Consider the following 11,322-nt stretch of genomic DNA (forward strand, 5'->3'; position numbering starts at 1 on the left):
GGGAATAATCAGTTTAGCTTGTGTTCCCGACGCGATTACATACACCCCGACAAACTGCGTTTATAAGTCTGCTAATTAAATGAAATATGGACAAACGATTGATAATCTTTGTATATTTAATACGCTCCTGCACGCACACCCCCAACACCACCACACCGGCATCGCACATTGCAATACTGTACTTTATTTTAATTGATAATCAGTTTTTTATATTACGCGGAGAAATTAAAACGAAGTTTATTTAATTACTTGGGATAAATTATTACGTATGAAAACACCGACGTATCGGTTTAATAGTGGTCACCCCGTATTGTATTCCATTACATCCAACTTTTACTGGACATCACAGAGGACTCCAAACGACTCTATATCAAAGGGACATCTCATCAATACAGAGGACCGCTATTAAGGGGACGTCTCATCAAAACAGAGGGCCGCTATAAGGGGACGTCTCATCAAAACAGAGGACCGCTATTAAGGGGACGTCTCATGAATAAAGAGGACCGCTATTAAGGGGGCGTCTCATCAAAACAGAGGGCCGCTATAAGGGGGCGTCTCATCAAAACAGAGGGCCGCTATTAAAGGGACGTCTCATGAATACAGAGGACCGCTATTAAGGGGACGTCTAATCAAAACAGAGGAGCGCTATTAGGGGGACGTCTCATCAAAACAGAGGACAGCTATGACGGGGACGTCTCATAAAAAAAGAGGACCGCTATTAAGAGACGTCTCATCAAAACAGATTACTAAGGGTACTATCCCCACTGCACGCAGAAAATTCGTGAACAACGTTTGCTAAAGGTGTAAGAAGAGGGTCTTTTTTCAAAAATTCAAGTAAAAAGTTTAAATGCAGAAGTTGTATAGAATCCTCAATTAACCACAGGCAACCAATATTGAATATAAAATAAAACTTACCAGTAGCGTAATATTTATCCACAAAGCGCATTTAGCCTGCAATAAGAAAAATACTTAAGTAGTGAACTTTATATTAGTCTCAACAATATATGTAATATTAATGGCAAGTTGCATTCATATACAAGTATGTATAAAGTAGAACACAACTGCAATGACACACAATATTGGTTGAGTTTGTATCACACGCGGCCTGTATCGTTGCCGACTTTAGTCACGTGATATCCGATGATCATAATGCATTAGGGTATTGCGTATATATATATAGTATATAGGAAATAAGCTTTACCAATCAAAATACGCAATCACACGTAGCGCGCGCTACGCAGAGCGCGTTAGACAGAAAACGAGAGAATTATGTAAGTGATGACCGGTCATGGAGATATACGCTTTTTTAAGCAAGTGATAAATCATACTAAAAAGTCAATTACCGAATGCAGCAGCATTGCATTATTTAATAATTATTATTATGAGTTTGATTAATAAAGGCAATAACAAAATACTATCGTTTAATCTCAAGAATGACGTAACGATTGTTGTTGACGACGCTTGCTTGTGCTAACCATACACGGTAGTTATCTATCATCGAGCTAATAATACATTAATATAAGATTAGCTCAATTTAGAAATCATGCGACTGACGTGCGTAAATGTAATAGACATGAAATTGACAATGTTTTGATACATCATTCATGTTGTGTGAATGCGTTTCGTTTGAGATGCTGAACGCGTTTCCTTTGAGCTGCTGAACGCGTTTTCTTTGAGCTGCGGAACGCGTTTCGTTTGTGCATACTGCCCAGTGGCGTTGTTCAACCAACCCCGTGACCCCATCCATAAGTGGCTCAAAATCAAATAATAATTATGTTATAATTCCTGTACTACACTTTGACCTATATCCAACGCACACTTAATCCATCGGTTTAAAAATAGACATACAGGACACAGGTAAGGCAACATATTACCTTATCGTTATACACACGATATGCGGGGACTATTTTAAACGACTGACTTATACGACGCGTTATATAAGGTAAAGTTTGCATCGGAGGAAACGGAACACGTTTTCTTGACCACCTGGAGTTGTGACCACCTGTGATTATTCACCAGCAAAGGGTCAACTTCTTCTCGTGAAGGCTGAGGATAATTTTTGAAAATTTGCATAAATTACTGTCCATACACACACTATAACTCGTTGCAAATTATAATGCAAATTTGCATACTCTCTAATTTGCATAGATGAAACTTAACACGCGCACGTTGCTGCATGTGTGCGCGCTGCGTCCGCGTCACAAATCTGTTAACGCGGCCCTCTTTTAACCACGCAAATTGTATTAATGATAAATTGTTTTATTCAATCTTCATCAATATTCACAGTATTGTGTGTTTTCTTACTATTTTTGTCTTCCGGTCGTAATTATTGTTTTTAAAACGAAAAGTATCTGAGTTTTAAAACAATGCCATATACATGGCTGCAGTCGCGTGCTCAAGTTAGTGTTTACCGACCGACCGACCAACCGACCGACATAGTGAGGTGTAGAGTCGCGTTGCACGCGACTAAAAACGAAACGCCATGCAGAGAGTGAATAATGGAATTTACAAATCTTGTTAGTACGTTTTTACAAAGATCAAATTAACATTCCAAAAGAAGCTTTGATAAATAATAACATTTCTTCTCCAACATCATATTACAGTATTCTATCAACTAAACCCAAGTAGGCCTAAACTCTAGAGACTACAATAATATAATTAATGATACATAATGACAAAACAATTATCATGAATTTGTTTGTCCAATTCCGATTGAGTCACCATAATACTTGCCTCCTGTAAGTTGTTTACAATACAGTTTTAAAAGTTCTTTTGTAGAGAAATTACTCAGATTGTTCAAAATATCGGTGATATCGCGAGTACTGAGACTTAAGCTCTACGGTCTACACTATCAAATTTTATGTGACAAAAAAACGTGATGTACCTATAGAACATGATGATGTCATTTCCATTACCATATGTGTGCATATCACTTCCATATTTGGGCACATCACATTTTTTTGTCACATAAAGTTTGATGGTGATAGACAGAGCTTAGGTTAGCCAAAATAAAGACACGTACGGTACGGGGTTTGATTTGACATGCATTGCGACGAGCCTTTTGTACCGGTTACGAATGATGACGTCATCAGAAGTTTGTGAATAAGAATCGATATATTTGATTGTATATGACGTTTTTTTTTTCTTGTACACATTTACACATTTGTTTTAGTTTGGTGACTTATTAGTACATTATCATCGCTTTAAGTTCTGTCCACACTATCAAACTAGTTTGACAAATTTGGGCACCACACTTATTATGTCAAATTAGTTTGATAGTGTAAACAGAGCTTTATTCCTGGCCCTGCCCACCATCATTTCATCATCTAAGCAGCTTTATCATCATTCATTTTCCAACTATTGTTGGTATTGTTACGTATATGATATTGTTGTTAATTATTTGCCGCAGCTTTTAACATTTTAATAAACCCCTAGAGAGGAAACACGGTTTTCTTATCAATGTAACAAACACACAATCAGAGATCGGCCTAACTTGAACATTTTCCAAATTTTAACATTCTCCTACAATCACAAAACAACTGAAGGTATTTTTCTTCACTAGGCCTCATTTCATAATCTTGTTAATACATTCTAATTAGGCTTAATTATTATTAAGGTCAAATATACAGTAATTGTATTCTGGCGTTCCCTCAGTCAACGGAAAGGTATAAAGGAAGGTAATGCGTATATTTTTATATTTCACTAACCGGTTTTACCTCCTTCAATAGGATTACAACAATTTAGTTTCTTTATCGTAATAATGCTAAATTCTAATCCGTATTCCGGTAGTCATCAGCTCAATTTGTATCCACCCATGATTAGACCCATTACACTCAAAGTTATTAAACTTTTCCTAAATAGTTTTGTTTATTAAGCAATTGGAAATGAGTGTAATAACGGGTTAAAACGAAGTACATGTTTACAATGCGGAGGCGTATTTTTAAATTTGTTAACGGGCGTGGTCATAATTCACATAGGCGATGTGCCTCGTCGTTTTTCACGTGGTTAACCGTGTTCTTTGTCTCATATACAAACCAGGCCTGTGATGATATTTCAAATGTATACCCGTCTTGTTATGGTATAATATAATAAAATAATAATTGGGCCTATTGGTAGTGTTAAATGTTCCTGTTTGGCCACAGAGAGAAGGCCAATGATACGGTCCGTTTGCGAGAGTAACGCTAAAGTTATTAGCTATACACTTGAACATGTTTATGACAGTAGGCCATTGTGATATGAAAATAGGGCAGTATTACTAGACTATATACAAAAGAAAAAAAAAAATTGTTCGCAACACTGTATGTACACTGCAAACTCCTTATCTATATTTTAACAACATTTTTTGTTCATTTATCGCAGTTAGCATGGTGGGAAGTATGTAATTCAGATATCCGCTCATTTGACACGCTACGTGTTGTAATTTAGAATGGGGGTCAAGAGTTGAGTTTTAATCCTAAGTGGTACTCAGTAATTAGTGATTCTAATTTCTTCATACACATTTTGATAATGGCCATCTATGGTTATAGTCTGACCAAGAATGCAATCTAGAGTTTGTAAGATGTCTTTCTTCACACATGCACAACGCAAGACTAATTTGACCAATCACAAGCGCCGGTTCATCCAGATTGTCAAATATCACTTGTGTTGTGCGTGCGCGTACGTTGCGCGTCCTACTAGCGAGAATTACACATCTTCAAAATGTGTACACAATAAATAAATAAAATTGAGATGCAGATGACAGAATATGCGAGAGAAAGCAAAATTGTGTCAATTGTAAATTAGCAAAGCAATACAACGATTTCGTACCATAATTATATTTTGATAGGCCTAGAACTCAAAACATCATTAAGCTGAATAAGTAACCCGGGTCCATGTGGGGTGTTGATTCAGTGGCTGTAAGGTCAAACAGTCAAACAGCTCGGCCTATAATATATTCTCTATATAATCGTTTTCACTTTCGTATGACTACACTAAATATGTTGAGCCATTTAAGTGACGATGTTATGTTTATCTCCAATATCCGCTAAAACATTTTAAAGTTAAAATACATGGTAAAAACAAAACTGTAGGCCTTTATGAATAACATGAGGATTGTTAATGTTATAAGCAACGGCGAAATACTGGTAACCTTTCCTTTAATTCTCACAATGCAGCAATTATATAAATTCAACTAGAGCTAGCCAATTTATTTTCCTTGTCTACACATACATCCCTATCTCGTTATACGAGCACCCCAGTCGATTATTAAGTGCCCTTGACGGCCACTTCACGCTTCTTGTATGTAGTCTACCCCGGTTAACGAAGAAGTAGGGGTAAAGGTTATGTTCAGGGACGCTAATCCCTTGGAGAGACGTGGCTGGCTAAGCCGGATGGGAAAGTTTAGGCTAGCCTACTTAATGTGAACCATAACGTAAATGTACCGGCTAATATAAATCGCTGTACCTCTTCAATATAAATCAAATCGTTGATATGCTAAGCTTAAGCTTTTTATATAATTTGAATTCATTTTCAAGGTTTACGGCTGGCAGAACATTTTGTTACGAGATAATATTTAATTTATATTAATATGACACGGATTAAAACACTTCCTGATTTGCCTGATGTATGTGATAGATCATAGAAACGGTTAATGACATATCTGTTTAACGTCACTGTATCTCTTTTAGGTCCCCCACCACACCCCCTCCCCACCAAAAAAACCCTAGAAATGAAAGAATTTATGCTACTTAAACCTAAATACAAAAAAATATTAGACCTAATGAAATTATAAAAAAAATACAAGTACAAGGATCCTACACAGTTGACGCGCGTGTTAAACTGTTTCGATTTTTTTAAAAATATTACTGCTTTATACGCGCGCGTGCAAACGCTGATTGAAATAATACTGCTTTTATATGCGCGCGTTCAAACGCTGATTAAAATATTCCGTCTTTTGTACGTGCGCTTATTTTTGTCTCGAGTGGTTTAAACTTTAAACATACTGGGAGATTTGAAACTTGAGAATGTACTCGAAAGAAAAAAATCAAATTAACCTTTAAAAATATATACATAGCAAAATGTAACTTGTCAATATTGCCGGTGAGTTAATATATAAACCATTAATACCGCCTTGTAGACGTCGACTGTCTGTTACGAACGTGCTCTATGTCATAAGTATATGCTTAGTATCAATTAAAATTAAATACACATATAAAGCATAGCGTGTATCGGAAATACAGTGCTCATCCCGACACTCCCATGCATGCACACCACCGGAGTCATCATAGATAACTTGTGGTCATGTTCAATGTCATGTTATCATTGATGATATTGAAGTTGAAGTCACGTGGTTTTATCAATTTAGACAGCACTTATATATAGTGTATAATAGCACTAAGCCAAAATGTGTTCCTCTATCTCCTCCTAAACCGTAAGTCCGATATTAGCGCCGTTTGAGCTGGGTCACTTGTTATACAGTGTATTTAGTAAAGCATCTTTAATTTAACGTGGTGTTCACACTCGCCGCGTACACTGTACGCTCAGGCATGCGCATTGCTGGTAATTGTAAAGTATTCAAAATACAAAGCACGTAGAAAATATCTATATCAAACCTAACCCAATAAATGTCAGAATAGGATTTCTACTTGATTTTTAATATACTTTGATGAGATGCATGTTATACAATTCGTGTTATTGACTTTGTATATTGAAATGTGATTCGTTCCTGAAAAATCATAAAAAATTGATTAAATATCGAATGACTTCTGAAAACATGTCAAAAACACATCTAGCGAACGTAATCTTGGCAGACCTAATCGCCGCTTAGGTTTTAAAGTATAACGATATAAATAATGATAACTAATGCATTTAAACCTGGCTTACATGTGTAATCTTAAAATAAGTTCATTTAATGCCACATCATATGATATTACCCCACCCTATTTGTAATACATTACACATGATAAACACATAATATCCATGATTCTATAAAAGTAACATTCGTGGAAGTGGTTAGTCGTATCCGATCATTTGGAACACACCTCACCGCCCGCGATTTTTCTTTTCGTAGGCCTACATAAGCTGAGGACACCTTATGTGAAAGATCCCCGCCCATCCCCCTTCCAATCAGCGTTACTACCCATTATTATCATTTTAATTTCGGCCTAGAGTTCCCCTTAACTAGTCAATGGATGTAGGAACCAGAACGACCCGCCGTCCGTCCTCTATCCCAGCTGCTTATCCCAACAACGTGACTTATACTGACTCAGATCACATACAAGCCACACCGGATGGATGCTACCCCTAGGGAGGTAAACTTTAAGCCACACACTCATTGTATTCGAGGTCCACTGGCGAACTTCCATAATTGTATTATTGTGATATGTGTCAGAATATTGATATAACGCTGATATTGATATAACGCTGATATTGATATAACGATGCTGATTTTCATAAAACATATTGGTTCAGACTCTAAAAAATGTTGCAAATACGGTTATATTTTGAATATTTTTTTTTACCATAGTGATGAAATTCACTGTCCTCAAAGGTGGCAATATACTTCGTATGACAAGCATACATGAAAAAGATGCAAAAAAAACCAAAGTATTATTACAAGTCTTTGAGGGTGGGTGTCATGAGAAAAATCATCGGCCAGTATTTGAACCCAGGACCCTGGGATTGGTAACCGAGTTTACGGAACAAAGCTAAGTTTTAATATCAGATTGACTGCCCCAGCTATGACGTTGGAAAGTGCTTTTGGCACGTTGTTGTGTACTAATTCGGTTTAAAAATTTCGTACGGAATAACCGAGTTCATTCACGATTGAAGAAGATATATTAACAGAAAATGTGACTAAAATGACAATCTTGTCATCAATGAAGTGGTCATTACATCAACTGGTTGTTACGTATGACGTCATCATATGTAGGCCTATTTATCATAAATTAAGTTAATTAAGAAGGAATTTAATGAACTCATAATTAAAATTGAAAAAAAAAATAAATTTGAAAACATTTCCTGAAGCAGCTTAGTGTTGTATCCTGTTTACTGTTCATACTCACATTAAAGTTCTGTCTACACTATCAAACTTTATGATGATGTGATAGTACTACTGTGTGTTCAGACACAGCAACGATTGACCGGAAACACGTTGGCAGCTGTTAAATAAATATTAGTACGCATTATAATTTATAATCAAATGTCGATCTGTTTCTTTTTATAGGTTGAAAGCATTTTTCGTTTAGTCATGCTTTTGGTGACGAAATGAAATCATTTATTTCGTTTCACGTGTGAATAGGCTTTACATAGACCACAGTTTGGCTTATCGGACTCATCTATTGAATTATTGAACATTGACTGCGTTTTCTCACTCAGGACCGGTGGTGGTATTGAGTGATATAATCCAATTCTTAATTCTATTTGGAAATTGACTCAGAATAATAATTGTTAATCATGAACTTCTACACCGAATTCTAAATGTCCAGACAGCAATTTGGTTTTTATTTAGGGAAAAACGCCCAGGAACACCCACTAATAAAAACAAACCGAGCGAAACTACTAAGGGTGTTTCCGAAATATCTCACACGATCGACTGTCTAAAAAGCTGGTGTCGTCATCACGTGACGATAGTATAACTCGATTATGATAGACTCCACAAAATGTCGCAACCACCCATCAATAAACAGGTCAGAACTCAGATATTATCGTGGTCTGGACAAGCAAGTCTAGCAATCCCAGTTACTCACTTCCCATGAGTCAATGCAACCGTTTTGTTTCTTATTGAACAATTACTACCAAAGTTATTGAATTATTTTTAAAACAAAATGTTTGTATCATCCTTTTAAAAAAAATTCGCATTATCTGATGACAGTTAGTGAATCACCGTCTTAAATATTTCTTAAATTTTGTTATTTTAGATTTATTTGTTAGGCGGTTCACTCTCCCGCTTTCTGCTTATTTATTTTGTAGATCCAGCCACGTTATTAATGTACTTGATTTGCCAGTAGATGTATATATTACAAAAATAGATATATTTTCAACTCTACACAGAATTGAGTTAACGATAATGATTAAAACAAGCCAGAACGGGAAGAATATAAATATTTATTCTAACATAGCCTTCACAGCCAAATAAAGAATTAATTTGACACTTTACATGAGAAACTATCATTTCAATGAACCGCTCCTAAATATACTAAACACGCGACTAATATACTACCACACGATATCCACATACCACACAACAACACGTACAAGGTACACTTAATACTACAGAAAAAAAGGGAATATTGTTAGTGGTGTGTGTATAACCCACCCAAGAGCATGAAAACCGTTAGTCTAAGAGAGGCACTATTTTTAACGTGGGGTTGATTGAAAAAACCTCACATTCCGAAACAGCATGGAAGTATACTTGATGTCAGTCCTCGAATTTAACTCGAATAATACGTGGACGATATTTGGTAAAGAAGTGTGGTATTGGAGTATTTAATAGTATCGCATCAGCAAAATCGAAACATTTAATAAGAAAAATAATTTACCTTGCGCGTTTTTCAATATTTTATTCCATCTGGCATAGTTAACAGTATTTGCTTCTTAGGTGGCGGTGACAATGATACAATACAATATTTTGCAATGGCTTACAATACAAAGAAAAAACGAATTACCTTGTTCCAACGGCGTTTCGTATACACTAGTTGATAGCAAGTGATATGGTCGATATAATGCCAAACGATTTAATAACAAATATAATATAAATCAAAATCACACAAAAATGACGATTTCACAGGTCTACTCAGATATCTAGTTACTCAAACATCTAATTACGTCGAATTTTCGACAAATATCCGAGAGACGCGTTGCTACGGCTACACAGCACGCTACCGAATGATTTCGTTCAGTAAATGAACAGCGGTCACAATACAGCACACTCCTCAACGAATAATTACCCAAGACAACTTTGAAAGAAACTTTTCCCGGGGGATAGTGTCGTAGGTTATTTATACGGATTCATTGACTTCGTGATTTTGAGCCGTAGGCACCGTGTAAACACAATGTATACAAACCGTCATAAGGTGTGTTTACATGATATTGAAGTCTCAATGGTATTGGTTCAATGTTGGTTAGATGTTTTCCGGGATGGCGTGTTGTTTACTTGATATGTGTTGAATTTAACGGCAATATGTTGTCAGTTGTTCCAATTTGTGATATCTTTGACACCTGCACCATTTTGATTGAATTTAGTGTAAATAAAAGGGTTTCAAAGAAGGTATGATGACGGATATACGATATGTATCCCCTTTGTACATGTAAAGATCTGTCACATTATCAAACTTTATGTGACAAAAAAATGTGCCCATATATGGACATGAAGATGTCATATCACTACCGCATTAGGGCATATCACTACCATATTTGGGAACATCACACCTTTTTTGTCAAAATAGTGGAGAGTGTAGAGACAGAGCTTTACAGAAAATAGATGCTTGGTTCCCATTGGATGATGCAGCACAAGGACGTACGTGCAAGGCAAGTAATTTGACCAATAATCGCAAGCAACAGTTAGTCGCTTCTGATTGGTCAAATTGCCAGCGTTGCGCGTGTTTGTCATTTAACGCAACATCCAATGGGAACTAAACTTAAACAACTGTACTTTAAGAGTCTTTATTAATAAATGATAGGCCTAATTGATAACAGATTTCTATGATAATAAAGAAATAATAATTAAATGGAAAATCGTTTTCTCAATGTTTCGTTGTGGTTGGTCAGTTGTCCACAAAGGTTTAATTTTATGATCGGGTGTTTTGGACACGTCACAGTATGTTTAACATCATCAATTTAGGTTCTCATTTAAAATGAATATTCTACTTATTATACAGTCACTAGACTTACATTTATTTATACAATATTTATACAAAAAGAATAGTTTCCGCGACCGTTCGAAACAGGTGGATGACGCGACGTTTTACCTGACAGAGCATGCGTGTCAGGATGTCCGGTCGCGCGTTTTTTCGATTGTCTGTCTGTCACTTGAAAGAAGAAGCTAATTATCTGTGAACACAATTGTGATTTATCACTTGTACGCTCACAAAATACTGCATCTGCTGTTTTATGTCAGAATATTTCAGTTTGATTGGACACAAATCAATATTTTGTCTAATAATAAAATAAGAAAAAAAATAATGATAGATTTGAAAATGATACCGTAACTTCTTTTAAAACGTTTTTTTTTGTGTGCAATTTTCAATATAGCAAGATCATCACAGGTGATCCATATTAATAATGTACAGGAGCTCTTTTGGGACAACCCTACTGCCGCTTGTTTGTTTTTCGTATAATTCAGGT

The sequence above is a fragment of the Antedon bifida genome, chromosome 8 (genome assembly GCF_963402885.1).
Source record: "Antedon bifida chromosome 8, ecAntBifi1.1, whole genome shotgun sequence".
Classification (NCBI taxonomy): Eukaryota; Metazoa; Echinodermata; class Crinoidea; order Comatulida; family Antedonidae; genus Antedon; species Antedon bifida.